Source organism: Podarcis gaigeae (assembly GCF_964106915.1).
Source record: "Podarcis gaigeae genome assembly, chromosome: 17".
NCBI classification, from domain to species: Eukaryota; Metazoa; Chordata; class Lepidosauria; order Squamata; family Lacertidae; genus Podarcis; species Podarcis gaigeae.
Window position 1 is genome coordinate 6,942,536 of NC_139694.1, and position 18,681 is coordinate 6,961,216.

The window sequence follows — 18,681 nt, forward strand, 5'->3', positions numbered from 1 at the left end:
AAGTGATGGATGCGGTAATTGGCCAAGGCAACCAAGAGGACACTTGCCAAGTTGCTTGTGTAGATTTTTATGATGCGTTAACTACCTTAGTCACTTACAAAGACGATCAGCTCAATGAATAACCATCAAAGGTCAAACTCTGTTTTGATAGATTTGTCAAGCAAAGTTGCCACCCTTCTTCTATCCAAGTCCTGGCACAGAGTATTAATGCCTTGCTGAGCTGCAGACTGATTTGAACAGTGAGCCTCCAAAGAGAAGACTGGCTAGCGCCCTGAACAAATTAATAATTTTGGAAATTATGTAACGGGCTGGCAGCGGAAACCAGGTTGTATCTAAACCCACAACAGAATGCAGTGGGAGAGCCCTGGGATGGTAGAACAGACCGTACCGCTTCAGACTGCAGGTACAACAATCACATCTTTGTGTCAGGCTTCAGGGAACTGGCTTCCTCCCCCCATGGCAGTAGATAAGCAGAACAAAGGAACAGGAGTCTTCTTACCAATTAGAAACTTTGATAATCACAGTGAGAAAACAAAGAACCCTAATCTCTTTTTGTCCCATGCCTTAAGTGCACTGGTTGCTAGGTATGCAGAGTTTTCTGAGCAGAGGGTGGGTATTGGCCACATTACTGTTGATGTCACAAAGCCATGAGTATTGGGTCAGGTGTTTGTGACAGAGGAAGCAGCAAAAGTGATGGAGACAGCAACTGTACAACAGACCTCAATGGGCAGGGTGTGAGGATGCAACCGTAAGCGTCAGAATTGGCAGAAAGAGGGGGCAATTGGTTGGCTGAGAAAGGTGGTGCTTTGGCGAAGTGCAGGACCAGCTCCAGGTATGAAGAGGCTGGAGTTTAGTGGTCCATTGGTGGCCCCTGGAAGGCTCACCTGGTGATGGGGGCAGTAGGCAGCAGCACTCAGAGCAGTGCCCCAAATGATGTCAGGAGCATTGTGGGAAATTAAAATGGCTGGTAAAATTAGGCTGCTCATGTCCGACAAAGTTATTTTAAAGGGGGGGATGGTGGCCAGGGACCATTATCAGCAATGGGGTCTGCTGGGATGCTGTCAGGCTTCAGGGAATCGGCTTTCCCCCGTGGCAGTAGATAAGAAGATCAAATAAAGGAATGTCTTACCAATTAGAATCTTTAATAATCACAGTGAGAACAAAGAACCAATCTCCTAGAAATGGTGGTGCTCCCAATTAAGGGTCACTCCCCCTCTCCATCCCTATTAATCTACGTCACTCCTACGTCTTGTGATCTGAGCTTGTGCCCTCTGCGCTTTCTGTTCTGACACTTTCTGAGCTCTCTGTGACTTTAGAGAAGGGGGGTGAATGCTGTCCAGAGACTGTGAATCTGTTAACCCTCTCTCTTCCAGTGTTTCTTCTTCTTCTAGCTGTTCCCCATCCAGTATTTCCCAGCTTCTGCCTTCTGAACTATGCCCCTCTGCAAACCACTGTTCCAAATCTATACTGTCCTCCTGGGAAGATTCAGGACCCTGATCAGGAGCAGGGGGAGGGAGAGGCTCTCACTATTCTTCCTCAGTGCAGCCCTCCTCAGCACAGTCCCTGACACATTGAGAGTCCCTCCACATAAAACAAACACACAGAATTCTCACAGCAAGGGAAGCACTGAGTTAGAACCTTTCTCCATCCTTGTGTGCTAAGTTTCTACATGCCGGGAATTTTTTCATGTGAAGGAGCATTTAAAAATTATATGCTCCACCTGCACTCTGAAATGGTGCAATGCCCTATACAAGGATGAGGTTGCCCTGCAAATGCTGTTGGACTACAACTCCCATCAACCTTGATCATGGGCCTTCCAGCTGGCACAGACAGGAGTTGCAGTCCAACAACATCTGGAGGGCCACAGGTTAACCATCTGGGCTCTTCTATCTCATTCTTCCAGTACAGGAAAACCTTTTCCTCTTTCATTCATTCTTTCTTTCAGTTACAGAATGAATTGATTCAGATAAACAACTGAAGCATTTCCTTATATTTCAATCATGGTTTCCAGCTGTTATTGGACTACAGTTCCCATCATCCCTGACCACTGGTCCTGCTACCTGGGGATGATGGGAGTTGTAGTCCAAAAACAGCTAGAACCCAAATTTGGGAAACCCTGGTTTAGATTATCCAGTAAGGATCTGCTCTCATTTCATTGACGGGGCTGGCCTACCCTTGAGGCAGGATGAGACATCTGCACCTGAAGTCCCCTGACCATCACAGCCGTCACCTCCACCATCAACAGAGGAGTGGTGCTGGCAGTGGCACCAGCTTCTGGTGAGATCTCACGAGATCTTGCCAAAATCTCATGAGATCTTGCAAGATCTCATTGAAATCTCACGAGATCTAGCTGAGACTCGATGGTAGCACTGCTTTGGGACGATACGTTCCCATTTGGCCTCAGACAATGACACAGGACACACTGCCCTGTTCATTGAGATAAACTGAGTGGCATTTGTCAGGGGACAGAGCAGGACCTTTTCAGCATTGGCCCCTGTTTTGGGATTTCTGTTCTTGCAGTTTGCATTCCACCCACATTGATCTACCAAGGCTTTTAACTAATGGCTGATATGGCCACTGTGTTTTGGAATTCAGCATCCATGTTTTTATTACTGCTTAGGTGTGTTGCTGTGTCAGCTATGTGCTGCTTTGAGCGATCCAAGGCTCATTCCTTGACGAAATGAGACGAAGGGTCAGAGCAAAATTTGCACAAAACGCTTGCAACCACTGTTGGTGCAGTCATGTGATTTTTATGTGTGTTCCTTTCAGATAATTGTCTGAAAGCACATTGGAGGGGTCCGCTGGCTACGTATCAAAACTGTACTGCACACAGAGCCTCCAGAAGAAAACTTTAGCCTCTCCCCACTTTAATAACCTCCAGCTCAAACCAGTCCACAGGCAGAGAGGATAAAGGAAAGGACACTGAACTCAACTCTCTAAATGGTTGTGGTTTTGGACTCTGCATAGTTTCTGCTCAATAACAGCTTTTACGGTGTAACTTAAACTTAGCATTGTATCCTGGCAGAGTGGAATCAGATATAATGTCTAATGCTTACCTATGTGCTGAGTTTTTATTGCTTTGCTTTGCTGTTGAGAGACTTAAGAAATACGCCCTTTTCTTTTGGTGGCAACTGTGGGGCGGTGTGGGGAGGGAGAAATCTCTAGATGCCACGATCCAAGTTTTGGGCAAGTACTCTTTGGTGAGAGAACCCCAGCAGAGATTTAAAACCACAAAATATGCAGCAAAGTAAAACATGGAAATATTGGCTGTTGGACCATTAAAATATCCCTCTTCCCCCAGCGTAGGGAAAGGCCACACATTTGGTAACTTAAAAAATGGCTTACTTACAAACTCTCCAAAGGTCAGATTCATGGGCTTTTCGATACAGCAGTCAGAAAAGTTGCATAGGCAGTAAAACTTAGCTTAGTTACAAAGTGGTATAAGCTCCTAAATTATTGGTATAGGAACTCAATAATGGCTGGTGAGAGCCATGCGGTTGAGCTGAAACAGCCAGTGCAAACCTCTTCATACACTGAGCCTCTCAGGTAGACTGGGGGCCAGGGGACAATAGACTTGATTACCTATCTCCTCTCAACGTTAGGGAAGTGACATAGCTAAGCCTAGCAGGACAACTTACTCTATGGTATTAACCCTTTCATGCATTAATTAGACTCAAGCATATTGATTATATGAGGTTGGTTGCCTCATGTTTTCTTCTCAAATCTGACTCAGGGTGGAACAAAATGCAGTTCTGCAAAATGCATGATTCCAGTCCCACATCTGCTAAGATAATGGGAAGGGGGGCTTTCGGGGGAAGGATCATTGAAGAGGAAGGGGTGCTTAACTTTTCTTGTGCTCACTGGTCATCCTATGCAATCCCTCTACCACCCCCAGGTCTCTTTAACCACCACCTGGCTCACTTTCAGTGTCAAAGCCCAGAGGGTAAAACAACCTAGGAATGGTATTTGCAGGAGAGGGGTGGGTGGAGGGTTAAGCAACCCTCCCATGTGCTACTTCACACCTGCAAGTTCCCCATCACCCACTCACCCCAGTTTAGTGTTACAAGGAAAGTTAAAAAGGTAAAAGGTAAGGACCCCTGGACAGTTAAGTCCAGTCAAAGGCAACTATGGGGTTGTGGCACTCATCTTGCTTTCAGGCCAAGGGAGCCAGCGCTTGTCCACAGACAGCTTTCCCGTTCATGTGGCCAGCATGACTAAACTGCTTCTGGCACAACAGGACACCATGATAGAAACCAGAGCGCACGGAAACACCGTTTACCTTCCCGCCGAAGCGGTACCTATTTATCTACTTGCACTGGTGTGCTTTCGAACTGCTAGGTTGGCAGGAGCTGGGACAGAGCAACTGGAGCTCATTTCATTGCAGGGATTTGAACCGCCGACCTTTTGATCGGCAAGACCAAGAGGCTCAATGGTTTAGACCTCAGCACCACCCGCACACACTGCTTGGCCCCACAGCTTGAATTAGCCTTCCCTGACCCCATTGTTCAGTTCTGCTTAATCTTGCCAGGAATCAACATCCAGGTGCACTCCTGTACATATCTACTCAAAGGAAGATGTCATTAAGAATTTCATCACATGAATCAAACTGATTTATACTAATCCTACAGCCTCAATATTTGTAAATAAGGTAACATTTTAAACTGCAGACTCAACAAGGAGGCTCATTGACACCACTGTGATTCAACATTTGGATATAAGTAATGGCGGAGGAGGGACGTGGGTGGCGCTGTGGGTTAAACCACAGAGCCTAGGACTTGCTGATCAGAAGGTCAGTGGTTCGAATCCCTGCGACGGGGTGAGTTCCCGTTGCTCAGTCCCTGCTCCTGCCAACCTAGCAGTTCGAAAGCACATCAAAGTGCAAGTAAATAAATAGGTACTGCTCCGGCGGGAAGGTAAGCGGCGTTTCCGTGCGCTGCTCTGGTTCGCCAGAAGCGGCTTAGTCATGCTGGCCACATGACCTGGAAGCTGTACGCCGGCTCCCTTGGCCAATAAAGCGAGATGAGCACCGCAACCCCAGAGTCAGTCACGACTGGACCTAATGATCAGGGGTCCCTTTACCTTTTAATGGCGGCGGAGGCCGTCAAAATGGACCTGATAATTATCAAGGATGCAAATAATAGGTAATCATTCAAAATGCAAATAATTTTGAGGGATTCAGAGAAATCATTTGAAACAAGCTTGCTCAATGAACTTGGGCAGATTTCAAACTGTAAAAGCAAAAGTGGTTTGCTTATCATATGCCAGAGGGATATGAAAGATAATATTGTGAAAAGATATTGAATTCCATGGAGAAAGACCCCCCAAACGATACCTGGGGATTTGGATTACTCAAGATCTGGAAGATTTAATTCAATATAATCACTCCAAACTGATGCAGGAAGTAAGAAAAGACTGATCCAGCTGGGGAGGCATAAATCTCTTGTGGCTGGCCTGGTTATAAAAATGAATGTAAAGCCTTGTATTTTTTTCCTAAGATTAAATATAATGTTAAAAGTAAATGACTGTTTAATTTAAAAATGGCAAGATCTTTGGTTTATCTTTTTATGGGCAGGCAAGGACCTTAGAGTTACACACAAAATGCTCTGCCAGCAGAAATAAATAAGTCAGAGGGCGGCATTTCCTAATGCAAAATATTATTGTGCTGCTGTGCTTGGACATTAAAGATGTGGCTTGAAAGTTCAGCTGTTACAGGAAAAAGTGAACAAACTGGTCTGTCTACTGAAAAATAAATCTTTGGTATTAGCAGGAAGGATTTCACAGTTATAAATCCAAACCCTATTAGGGATGTTTGTGCAGTTTTTGAAAAGTTTAAAAGCAAGCATTGTTGTTGTTGTTTAGTCGTTTAGTCATGTCCGACTCTTCGTGACCCCATGGACCATAGCTGTCAACTTACAGATTTGAAACTAAGAGACTAGCAGCCTTGAAAATAAGGGACCAGCAGCCAAAATAAGGGACCTGCAGCCTCACCTGTTCCAGGCACTCCAGTCTTCCTGTCTTCCTGCAGTCTGGTCAAACTCATGCTGGTAGCTTCAAGAACACTGTCCAACCAACTTTGTAACCAGAGGTTCAACTGAATAGAATCTTGAATCACATGCACCACAAGGCCTATGCAGCCTCAACTTAAGATGGCTCCCCAGCCTGGCTTTGCATTGCAAAGTTTGCAGCAGCACGTGCAGCAAAATGGCGTCCAGCATTCAAAAACCCCCTCAGCTTGCATTAACTAGCCACACACAAGGCATTCAAGCTCCACCCCCCAGTCATTCTTAGACTTCTTATTGGGTGAGCAACACAGCCAAGCAACACAGTTGGAGCCTCCCTCCTCCCTGGCCGGCAAGGAGGGAGGGAGAGGAGCTGCTTCCTTTAATATTTAAGGGACATCATTTAAGGGACATTTAAGGGACATCCATCAATAAGGGACAGCAGTGGGACATGGCGCTGGAATAAGGGACTGTCCCTTCAAATAAGGGACACTTGACAGCTATGCCATGGACCAGAGCACGCCAGGCACTCCTGTCTTCCACTGCCTGCCACAGTTTGGTCAGACTCATGTTTGTAGCTTCAAGAACACTGTCCAACCATCTCGTCCTCTGTCGTCCCCTAAGCAAGCATAGTCTGGGACTATCTATCTATATCTATCTATCTATCTATCTATCTATCATCTATCTATCTATCTATCTATCTATCATCTATCTATATCTAATGATAGATTATCAGGAGAAATGAAGCTATGGGAGAGAAACAGGTTCATGGAACCTGAGGGCTATGGTGTGTGTGGTGGTGTTTTTTTTAAGGGATTAGCAATAAATATATGACTGATTTAAACATGAAATCGGTTGAGAACCGTTTTCTTTTATTTAAAATCCTCAGTTATGGATCGGCAAATATATCAATTTCAGTTTCTCATTTTTCCAGTCTTCCGCCTCAGTTTGTGAATACTCATTGGGCCTTTTTTTTTAACTGCTTAGAGACTATGGTGCTAAGTGGTATATAGATTGTTATGGCCAATAAATGAAATAAATCATTGGTGTGGGTGGGTAGGTGTACTCCTATCCTCACACATACACCTAACAGTGCTGTTATTTCTAGAAAAAGAGGTGCCGGAACACACCATGAACACCTCTCTTGTTCTCTTATAATGGCAATGGCACCAGCCTGAGAGGTGCTGGAACTGAGTTCTGGTGAGTTCCTGCTAAAACAAAAGCCCTGTACATACATATAAAGAAAATCCCATAAATGGGGAGGGGTTAAAGTGGGGAAGTCGATACAGGATTGTAGCCTTAAGTGCATAATTGAAATAGATTTCACATTACCTCACATCCTTTTAAAGAAATGGGCTACATAGAACAATGTGCTACATGATCAAAAAGAAGGACCATAGATTGGAAGGGACCCTGAGGATCAATAATAATAATAATAATAATAATAATAATAATAATTATTATTATTATTATTATTATTATTATTATTATTATTATTATTACAGTGGTACCTCGGGTTAAGTACTTAATTCGTTCCGGAGGTCTGTTTTTAACCTGAAACTGTTCTTAACCTGAAGCACCACTTTAGCTAATGGGGCCACCTGCTGCCGCTGCACCCCCAGAGCATGATTTCTGTTCTTATCCTGAAGCAAAGTTCTTAACCTGAAGCACTATTTCTGGGTTAGTGGAGTCTGCAACCTGAAGTGTATGTAACCTGAAGCATATGTAACCCAAGGTACAATTGTATATTATTTATACCCCACCCATCTGGCTGGGTTTCCCCGGCCAGTCTGGGTGGCTCCCAACAGAAAATCAAAAACACAAGAAAACATCAAACCTTAAAAACTTTCCTAAACAGGACTGCCTTCAGATGTCTTCTGAAAGTCAGATTGTTGTTTGTTTATTTGACATCTGATGGGAGGGCGTTCCAAAGGGTGGGCGCCACTACCAAAAAGGCCCTCTGCCTGGTTCCCTGTAACTTTGCTTCTCGCAGTGAGGGAACCACCAGAAGGCCCTCGGAGCTGGACCTCAGTGTCCGGGCTGAACGATGGGGGTGGAGACACTCTGTGTTGGTCCCGGGGGCTAACTGAGAGGCGAGGTCTGAGTCCAGTCCGAGGTTGATGGTGCAGTATGGAGGCTGTCTGTCGAAGCTGTAGCTGCATCCAAGGCAGGGAGTTGGGTGAGGTCAGGAACTCTGGCAGAAGAGCAGGACAGGGTACAGGCAGAAACCGGCTAGCAACAACGTTGCTCCCGCAACCTGGGACTAGGGCTGGCCGGCTTTTATCTGCCCCAAGGCATAGGGCGGCCCCGGTCCACAGGTGACTCGCCTCTCCTGGCCTGGAGGTGAGCCCTCCTCCTGCGGGAACTTAGTTCCCTCCGCCTCTCTGCCCTGAGCCTCTGCAGCTCAGGAGAGGCTGGAGGGTTACCAGACCCAGAGGCAACCTCAGCTTCCCCTGACGGGGCTGAGAGTGGAGCACCTGCAGGCAATGGGTCCTCCATCGCCTCAGGAGCCAGAGCAGACTCAGCAGGTACCTGCACCTGAGGATCCAGCACAGGTGAGGACCCTTCAGGTTCAAGCCCCAGCCTCGGCTCAGCTGGTTCTGGTGGCGGGGAATTCCTTTGCAGGCTGGGATTCCTCAGGTTCAGCCTCTGAGTCTGAATCCCAGGCCATCACATGCTCCTTCAGGTATATCTAGTCCAACCCTCTGCAATGCAGGAATATGCCACTGTCTGAAACAGGGATCAAACCTGCAACGTTGACATTATCAGCACCACACTTTAACCGACTGAGCTCTCCCGGTCCAGCCTGCTCTTGTGCCCCTAACTGCAGCCTGAAGTGCAGAAATCAGCAGGGGGAGACAAAGAGGATCACCCAATTACTTTTGCGCAAGAAGCCCCTGTTAAAAGCACCGGCTACGACTGTCAGCTGTAAAGTTGGCAATCCTACGGCCCCAGGAAGTTCCCTTTGACAGCTTTCTGTTCTTAATCCAATTGAGAGCAATAAAAGTAATCACATCTTGCAAGCCCTGATCTTGCCACCAGTTAATTATAAATGTGTTTCGAGTTCTCCAGTAAACCTGGGAGGTTCTGCGATGCCTCTCCCATGCTGTGCAACAAACCGCACAGTGATACTTATTAAAAGAGAGGTGGATCCTCATTAAGTAAGCTCGTCGCTCCATTAAAAACACACACAGGGAGAAACACACCGAATGAGAACAAGGGACGTTTTCTTCAACTTCCTTTACTGCTCTCAGAAGCTCGGAAGATTCCAGGTTTAATGCTTTTTAAATTATAGCTCTCCACGGTCACTGCATGTTTGGTCTTGGGTTGCTGGAATGTGGCAATGGCACTCCCAAGAAAGGAAAGGCAACATGAGAAGATTTGCCACTAAAGGCATCTCCACATTATACATTTAGAGGTGTTATTGAGTTGGGGGGGAACCCCCCCTAAACCCTAGAAATTGATAAGTGGTAGGATTTTGATGAGTTGGGATGTGGGTGAAAGTACAAGCGGAATGGGGGGAATTTATAATCTAAAAAACCATTGTAAACAGCTAAAATTTTTAGTGGGATTGGAATAACACTTGCAATTTAATGGTGAATTTGGGACATAATGGAGATGCAAAAGATTTGGATTATTATACAGTGGTACCTCGGGTTACATACGCTTCAGGTTACATACGCTTCAGGTTACACACTCCACTAAGCCAGAAATAGTGCTTCAGGTTAAGAACTTTGCTTCAGGATGAGAACAGAAATCGTTCCCATTAGCTAAAATGGTGCTTCAGGTTAAGAAAAGTTTCAGATTAAGTACAGACCTCCAGAACGAATTAAGTACTTAACCCGAGGTGCTACTGTAAAAGATGCAGGAGGAAAGGACTAACAATAGGACCCACAAAGGTGAGGAGGAAAGTCCAGGAGATTCTTTTTTAATTTGAAAAACCCAAATAAATAAATTTGCAAAGAAAGAAAGAAAGAAAGAAAGAAAGAAAGAAAGAAAGAAAGAAAGAAAGCTGCAGAACTGTGCCAAACAAGGAATCCCTCGCTTGGCTTATGCAAAGCATCTGTCTGTTAACATGACAAAAGGGGCTGATGGGCTATCCAAGAGGAATCCTTTGGCCTGGGGAGACAGATGTTGCCAAGGTGATGGGGGGTGTTTGAAGTGACTGGAAAAGAGAGATTTTTGAGCAAAGGGTGCTGGGAAGAAGAAGAAGAAAGACTGGGATCCATCTTGGGCAGGCTGGCTGAAGGTTAGCTGCGCCGCTGTAGGGGACAAGGCCCTCTTGCAATGAATGACTTGCTGTAAGATCTGGACTCCCTCCATGCACATTGCAAACAAACTAAAACATTAGCAGGATTGATATAGAGACCCGTGCAGCAAGAGTCAGCTAGGGAGAACCTAAGGGGGAATTAGTAAATAGATTTTAACTGGATATGCAGCAATAAAAAGATATAAAACAAATAACTGCAGAAAGGAGGGGAGGCAAGTCAAAGGGAAAGTAAATTGGATTTGTAAATATTTTTTTTGTTCAAAATGAAAAAAATGAAAAATGAAATTATAAAAAAACCTGAATGGGATAATAATAATAATAATTTTTATTTATTTATTTGCACCCTGCCCATCTGGCTGGGTTTCCCCAGCCACTCTGGGCGGCTTCCAACAAAATATTAAAATACAATAGTCTGTTAAACATTAAAAGCTTCCCTAAACAGGGATGCCTTCATATGTCTTCTAAAAGTCTGGTAGTTGTTTTTCTCTTTGACATCTGGTGGCAGGGCATTCCACAGGGCGGGTGCCACTACCGAGAAGGCCCTCTGCCTGGTTCCCTGTAACCTCACTTCTCACAGTGAGGGAACCGCCAGAAGGCCCTCGGCACTGGACCTCAGTGTCCAGGTAGAACGATGGGGGTGGAGATGCTCCTTCAGGTATACTGGACCGAGGCCGTTTAGGGCTTTAAAGGTCAGCACCAACACTTTGAACTGTGCTTGGAAACATTCCTATAAAATCACCAAGCTACAGCTCTTCCCAAATAACCTAAAGAAAAGAATTCCACACTGCAGCATTTTGTTGCAGATTCCATATACTAATACTAAAGGAAAAAGTTGGCTTCCCCGAGTAGTGATCTGGCAACCCAGTTTCTCACAATAACCTTCTGGTTGGAGTTAGTAGTTGTGCAGGCAACTGTTTCAGGGGCATTGTCTCACACATAGGCGACAGAACTTCCCCCAGACCTTCTCTTTTGCACAATTCCTAAAAGCAGAGATGGCCTGTCCTCCATTGCATCTGGTCACCCTTAATTTATGTCACCGTGTGGCTTCTTTGAGATGGCATGACTTACCTAACTCCACTCTGATGGGCCTTAGAGGCTTTCTCACCAACTTGCTTCCTGGTATGGAGGCTGCTAGTTGTGTGGTTTCCAGTTTGATCACCTGCAGTGATATCACACACACACCTGCTCTGGATCTCTTCCATCAACCAGGCAGCCTTTGATTTGACCACATTGATCTTGGAACGCTGCGTTGGCAAACTAGCACTCTTCCTTGCCTTTATTCAAAGTATCGTATCTCTGGGTTCCATCTTGAAAGAAACTTACATGATTAATGGATCCTGTTCTTCTCCTTGAAACCACCAGCTCATTGGCCTTTGTGAACTGGGCTACAGAAGACAACCCAGTGATCTGATCCTGTGTGAGATGCAACAACATTCTCAAGACTGTATTCTCCAGGGAATCTATGGTGGAAAGGCACAGCTACTGGAGGAAGAAAAGACACCAAACGCCCCAGACCAGGGGCAATAACCCATGCGGGCAATCTTCTGGGGTTGATGAGAAGTGTGGCCTGGCAGCCGTGTAGGTGCCAGGCTATTTTGCACTATTTGTTGTTCTTTAGTCATTTAGTCGTGTCTGACTCTTTGTGACCCCATGGACCAGAGCACGCCAGACACTTCTGACCTCCACTGCCTCCCGCAGTTTAGTCAAACTCATGCTGGTAGCTTCGAGAACACTATCAAACCATCTCATCCTCTGTCATCCCCTTCTCCTTGTGCCCTCCATCTTTCCCAACATCAGGGTCTTTTCCAGGGAGTCTTCTCTTCTCATGAGGTGGCCAAAGTCTTGGAGACTCAGCTTCACGATCTGTCCTTCCAGTGAGCACGCAGGGCTGATTTCCTTAGAAAGGATAGGTTTGATCTTCTTGCAGTCCATGGGACTCTCAAGAGTCTCCTCCAGCACTATAATTCAAAAGCATCAATTCTTCGGCCATCAGCCTTCTTTATGGTCCAGCTTTCACTTCCATACATCACTACTGGGAAAACCATAGCTTTAAGTATATGGACCTTTGTTGGCAAGGTGATGTCTCTGCTTTTCAAGATGCTATCTAGGTTTGTCATTGCTTTTCTCCCAAGAAGCAGGCGTCTTTTAATTTCGTGGCTGCTGTCACCATCTGCAATGATCATGGAGCCGAAGAAAGTAAAATCTCTCACTGCCTCCATTTCTTCCCCTTCTATTTGCCAGGAGGTGATGGGACCAGTGGCCATGATCTTCATTTTTTGTGATGTTGTGCTTCAGACCATATTTTGCACTCTCCTCTTTCACCCTCATTAAAAGGTTCTTTAATTCCTCCTCATTTTCTGTCATCAATGTTGTGTCATCTGCATATCTGAGGTTGTTGATATTTCTTCCAGCAATCTTAATTCCGGCTAGGGATTCATCCAGCCCAGCCTTTCGCATGATGAATTCTGCATATAAGGAAATGTGTGTGCGTCTTATGGAGCGAATGCAGGCTGCGCAGCTATCCCAGAAGCCAGAACAGCAAGAGGGATTGCTGCTTTCACTGTGCAGTGATCCCTCTTGCTGTTCTGGCTTCTGAGATTCAAAATTTTTTTTTCTTGTTTTCCTCCTCCAAAAACTAGGTGCGTCTTGTGGTCTGGTGCGTCTTATAGAGCGAAAAATACGGTAAGTTAAATAAGCAGGGAGACAATATACAGCCTTGTCGTACTCCTTTCCCAATTTTGAACCAATCAGTTGTTCCATATCCAGTTCTAACTGTAGCTTCTTGTCCCACATTGAGATTTCTCAGGAGACAGATGCACTCTAGGCAAGGCTAACTACTTACACACCCAGCCAGAATTGCTAATTTCAATTTTCAAAAACAGATGTAGTAAACAATGAAAAGCACAAACCTTGAAACTGCTAAAATTGTTTTAAATTGCAAGAATAAGAAATACAACCTCAGAAATAGAACAGAATCCGTTCCGGAAGTCCGTTCGACTTCCAAAATGTTTGGAAACCAAGGCACCTCTTCTGATTGGCTGTAGGAAGCTCCTGCAGCCAATCGGAAGCCACGCTGGATCTTCGGATTCCAAAGAACGTTCACAAACTGGAACACTCACTTCCGGATTTGCGGCGTTCGGGAGCCAAAACGTTCGACTTGCAAGGCATTCAGCATCCAAGGTAGAACTGTACAACAATCTTTGATCTTTATTAAATACAAAAGAACATGTTTTAGCACACAAATCAGTTAGAATAACCTTGCGAATATAAACCCACCTTTCAAAATGTTTGAGGTATGGGGTGAAGAGTGGTTAAAATGCAGCCCTTAATAATTCCACCCAGTTTACTGCATGTGAGGCTATGCTGTGCCAGGTGCTAAATTTAGTTAATGAGCAGATTAATCAAGTTACAGTTATACGTCCCTTCGATTTAGAGCAATTTATACGCTGCCTTATCCCTCAGGCTCAGAATGTTTATGGTGTTGTTAAAGAAGTTAAGGAGAGATGAAGGGAAATATGCTAGAAATATTAGCTTCAATGCCGCCAGTTTTAGAAGGAGAGATTTAAGCCTGTCCTCAACTTAGGGTGGCAACTTCAACAGAGGAAAGGGAAGAAATTAGATTCAGGTCACATTTTAAAGGCAAACCTACCTAATCGGCACTTTCCAAAGTTATCCATGAGTCGGAACACAACCATCTGTCAAAAATTGCAGATCTCCAAATTTTGCAGTGCAGTTTTCCAGCCAATTAATTTGCACTAGGATATAGAGTATGCATAAAATGCACATCTTGTTTAAAACTACATACAAAAATGCATTCTGTTAGAGGGAACCGCTTTGCAAAAATGTGTGTATTGGATGCAAAAATGCATACAAAAATAAATTCGCATTAAACTGCTGGTGAATTTTCACATGGCCTTTTTTTAAAAATCACAAACTGATGTGGAAATGTAGCTAAAGTTAAAATTGGGAAAACAAGAAACCAGAGTTGACAGATTTCCCCCATCGCTGCTTGTGCCCCATTAAAGGGAGAGGGGGAGAGAGTAAAAGAGACAGATTTGCAGAACAAATGCATATACTAATTTTTATTTATAGACGCTAATTCAAAAATAGTTATTGTCACTGCTATCTATGTGCTAGGCAGCTAGCTTCAAGGCTCCCACTCTCCTTTCTTCACTTCAGATGTCTTCTAAAAGTCAGATAGTTGTTTATTTCCTTGACATCTGATGGGAGGGCATTCCACAGGGCGGGCACCACTACCGAGAAGGCCCTCTGCCTGGTTCCCTGAAACCTCACTTCTTGCAGTGAGGGAACCACCAGAAGGCCCTTGAAGCTGGACTTCAGTGTCTGGGCTGAACAATGGGGTGGAGATGCTCCTTCATGTATAAAGGTAAAGGTAAAGGGACCCCTGACCATTAGGTCCAGTCGTGACCAACTCTGGGGTTGCGGCGCTCATCTCGCTTTACTGGCCGTGGGAGCCGGCGTACAGCTGTTGGGTCATGTGGCCAGGATGACTAAGCCGCTTCTGGTGAACCAGAGCAGCGCACAGAAACACCGTTTATCTTCCCACCGGAGCGGTACCTATTTATCTACTTGCACTTTGACATGCTTTCAAACTGCTAGGTTAGCAGGAGCAGGGAACGAGCCACGGGAGCTCACTCCATCACAGGGATTCAAACTGCCGACCTTCTGATTGGCAAGTTCTAGGCTCTGTGGTTTAACCCACAGCGCCACCCAAGGTATACTGGGCCTTAAAACCAGACCAACCATGCAGGCTGTTTGGTACAACAGAGTGGCTATGTGTTATGCTTTACAGAGGGTAGTTTTCATGGGCGAGCCAGCAATAAATCACACTGTGCAAGTTGAAGTTAACTCTTCATTTGCAAGAACATGATCTGTGCAGACTTGGCAGAATGCCAGGCCTAATGAGCACAACAACTTATCTCCAGTACGCCTTGCCCCATGGATCAGTTGCCGAGACTGAAAGACTCTGCCTCTCCACAGCCATCTAAGTTTTCTCGCCTCCAGAGTTTCCCCCAAGCAATCTGAGATTGCGCCTCTGTGAAGCCAACCTCTTCTCCATCCTTTTAATGCCTCTTCTGGTTCTGGGAAACAAGAGGGGAATGAAGTTGCCCATTATTGTCCCACCAGCAGTATCACTTTTTGTGATGTCACATGCCAGCAATGTCATGTGCTAGTGATGTCATAATCATGTACGTTTCCTTAACTCTCACAGCTGTAGCTGCTCCTGGCAAGTGGGGGCACTATGTGATCAAGACTGGACCTACCATTAAGCAGAGTGAGGCAGTGACAGGAGTAAGCCAGCAATAAATCACACTGAGCAAGTTGGAGTCAACTCTTTATTCGCAAAGACAGGATCTATACAGGGATGTCAGCCCTAATGAGTAGAGCAAATCATCTCCGACAGGTCTTGCTGCCATGAAGCATTTGCTGAGACTGACGGTCCCCCCTTCTCCACAGCTGCCTGTCCCTTCCTCCCCATTGTTTTCCCCAAGCAATCTGAGATGGTGCCTACGTGAAGATAACTTTGCCTCCGCCCTCTTCATGACTCTTCTGGTTCTGGGAGATCAGCTGCGAAGGGAGCTTGCCACAGCAGGAGGGGGAGACACCTGTGCCTTTTCACCAGATGGACTAATCTCTGCCTCTTCGCCTCCCTCCTCCCCTGCTTCAGCTTCTGCCTCTGATGCTGGGCTTTTCTCTGCCACAAATTCTCCCAGCTCACTAAGCCCTGTTACCTCCCCAGCTTCTGACACCTCCTTGAAGGAATGGGTTTCCCAAACCCAAAACTGACTATGCAGGCAGTTTGAAACTGCACCAAAATCCCTATTTTTCCTTAGCTAAAATCCATTAACTTGAGCTCTGAGTCAATGTATAAACAAAAACCCGGCCGTGCTCAGAGCCCTCTCCTTTATCAGTTTGTGATGGCAGGGATGACCCTGACTGTACCAGTAGAACAGAGAAGACACACAGCACCTTATGTGCTGACCACAAAAGACGCACAGACCCAAGTCTGGGAAACAACGCCAGAAGCATGTTCTCGGAGATGATGACCCCTTCCTCCAAGATAAGAGTAGGAAGAGGAATATCCTTTTATGTTCAGGAGTGCAGGAAGGAAATCCCTTTTATGGTCAAGAGTGCCGGAGCAGGAACATCTGTGATGTCAACCTGCGTGTACAAGCTGATGTGGCTGGGGAAGGGGAAGGGGGTGTCTGGAGGATATATATACTGCATGAAACTTGTCATTTCTTTGGACTTGCTGTGGACTCACCACGCAAGTGCCTTCTGCTATCTGGAGAGCAGAATAAACTCTTTCTTTGAACCAACTTCGTGTCATTTGACTTCCTTCCTCCTGTCCCGGAGCAACGCAGACCCAATCGGTGAACTCAAATACGGCTACATACTCTTCCAGGTCTTCTCCCTCTGACCCACTCATTATCGTCCCACCGCCAGTCCCTGGGCTCTGAGCCTTCTTCACTTGATGGTTCCCCAGCTGGCTCCTCCCACCTGTCCTCTGCATCCAGCCAGCCCAACAATATTCCTATGTTTGAAGGGCTACCCAGTTTAAAGGAAAACCATAAGATGGGAGAACAAGGACCTTGAAGCCGCCCCTTGAGTGCACCTGGGCAGCAGACTAGCTGCCTAGTCACAACCGTCTCCACCATGGTGAGATATTTTGTATATCTCTGTTTTAAGTTACAGTAATTACTTCAAATTTTGCATCTCCATATATATGTATCCATACATTATTTATAAATTTAAATATTTTATGTGTGCATAAATCAGCACATGCAAAATTTATGCTTACCTGTGTCCTTCTTTGTCATATTTTGGGGATGGAATTATGCTCCCCCCCCCCTTTTCTCTCTCTCTCTCTCTCTCTCTCTCTCTGGGCTATGTATAAACAGCCACTTTATGGCTGAGTCCAGGAAAATCTTTGATTGTGCCACGCATACAAATGGGTTCAGTTTTAATCACAGTGGTTCATAATGGGATTTTTTTTCCCCCTTTGCAGATCATTCCTGTAAATATTCATCTTTCAAGATAGAGAATAACATCACAGGCACGTTCTTCCTCTGGAGAGGCTGAGATGTAGAAACAACTTAAAATTGTACGCAAACACTTTTATTTATGAGCAGCGGGCTCCTAGCTGTTCCTTTGCTGGGAGAAAAGAAAGAGAGCTTCATTTGAAAATAGCTCATTCAGTAGCTAGCCTTTCCGCCTGACTAACTCCACACTTTATCTTTCCATTCATATATGAGCTTTTATGTTTCCGAGGGCTAAATCGGAATGCGAGCCACAAAGAAAATCAAATTGTTGTCTCAAAAAAGATGCATGTATAATAGCTCAGAGTCTTTATTGATGGCATGTGCTGTTTGCATCTCTCTTCAAACGCTCAAGTCCTCTCAGATAATTTATGGACCTTCTCCTCTTTGCAGATGTGAAATATATTAAGGCCTCACAGAAACAATCCTTTAAAACAATCTCGTCAGGAAGGCAAATGAAAGCACTGAATCTTTACCGGTTTCAAAAGGTGATGTCAGGACTGCCGCTAGGTCCCAGCTCACAGAGGACCAACGCCCAGTGGATATTATATACAAAAGTCTTTATTGAAGTTTAGTTTCCATTTCCAAGCTCTGGGCGCGCAGACCCACGTCTTAACGCTAGACCGGCTAAGTCCCCTCTGACTCACTGCTCCACCCACACCAGTTTAAGATTCTAGCCCGGCTCCACCTCTTGCGCTGCTCTTTCCTGCGTTGGGTCCTTCTGCCCTCTGGGGTTCCCTCCTTCCTGGACTCCTCTGACGCGGAGCCTCCTGAGTCTTGCCCCTCCCCCCGGCGGGCTTTAGGACCTGGCTCCCTTCCCGGGCTCCCCGCTGTGCCGCGCTCCTGTACATTTGAACTTGGCGCGCGCGCCCAGCCGGTGACTTTCCTTCTGACCGTTTCCCCGCTTCCTGATGTGGGTGTTGCCAAACCTGACTCCTCTCCTCCCTCTGGTGGTGAGGACACTGGTCCCGACTCCTGGGACTCCCCCTCCCCACTGCGCTCTGGTGGAGACGCTGGTCCTGATCTCCAGCTGCTGCTCAGGGACTCCCCGCTGGCCCCTCCCTCTTGAGGTTTCTCCCTTGGAATCTCCCTTGCTCTGGCCACCGGCGCTCCCTTCTGTGAGTCCTCCGATTCGCTAGAGAGGCTTGTGGAATAACTCTGGCCACTGTCACTGCCTGCGCCCCCCTCGTACTCCTCCTCCTCACTCTCCATTTGCTCCCCCTCCTGTGTCTCTCCTTCTGAACCCCTGACATCCATCCCCCCCTCGAAGCCCCCCCTTCCCCCCTCCCCCTCTTCCGGTGCGGGTTCCGGGTGCTCCATTGTTGTAGGGGTGAGTCCAGGATACAGCTCG

General features: G+C 46.0%; 1 long non-coding RNA gene across 1 annotated transcript; it reads left to right on the forward strand.

The window, feature by feature from the left end:
- The first annotated feature begins 677 nt into the window (after positions 1-677).
- LOC310835273 lies at positions 678-3,059 on the forward strand. Its single transcript, XR_014559489.1, has 2 exons — positions 678-832; positions 2,770-3,059. It is a non-coding gene; the product is annotated as an uncharacterized lncRNA (long non-coding RNA).
- The last annotated feature ends 15,622 nt before the right edge of the window (positions 3,060-18,681 follow it).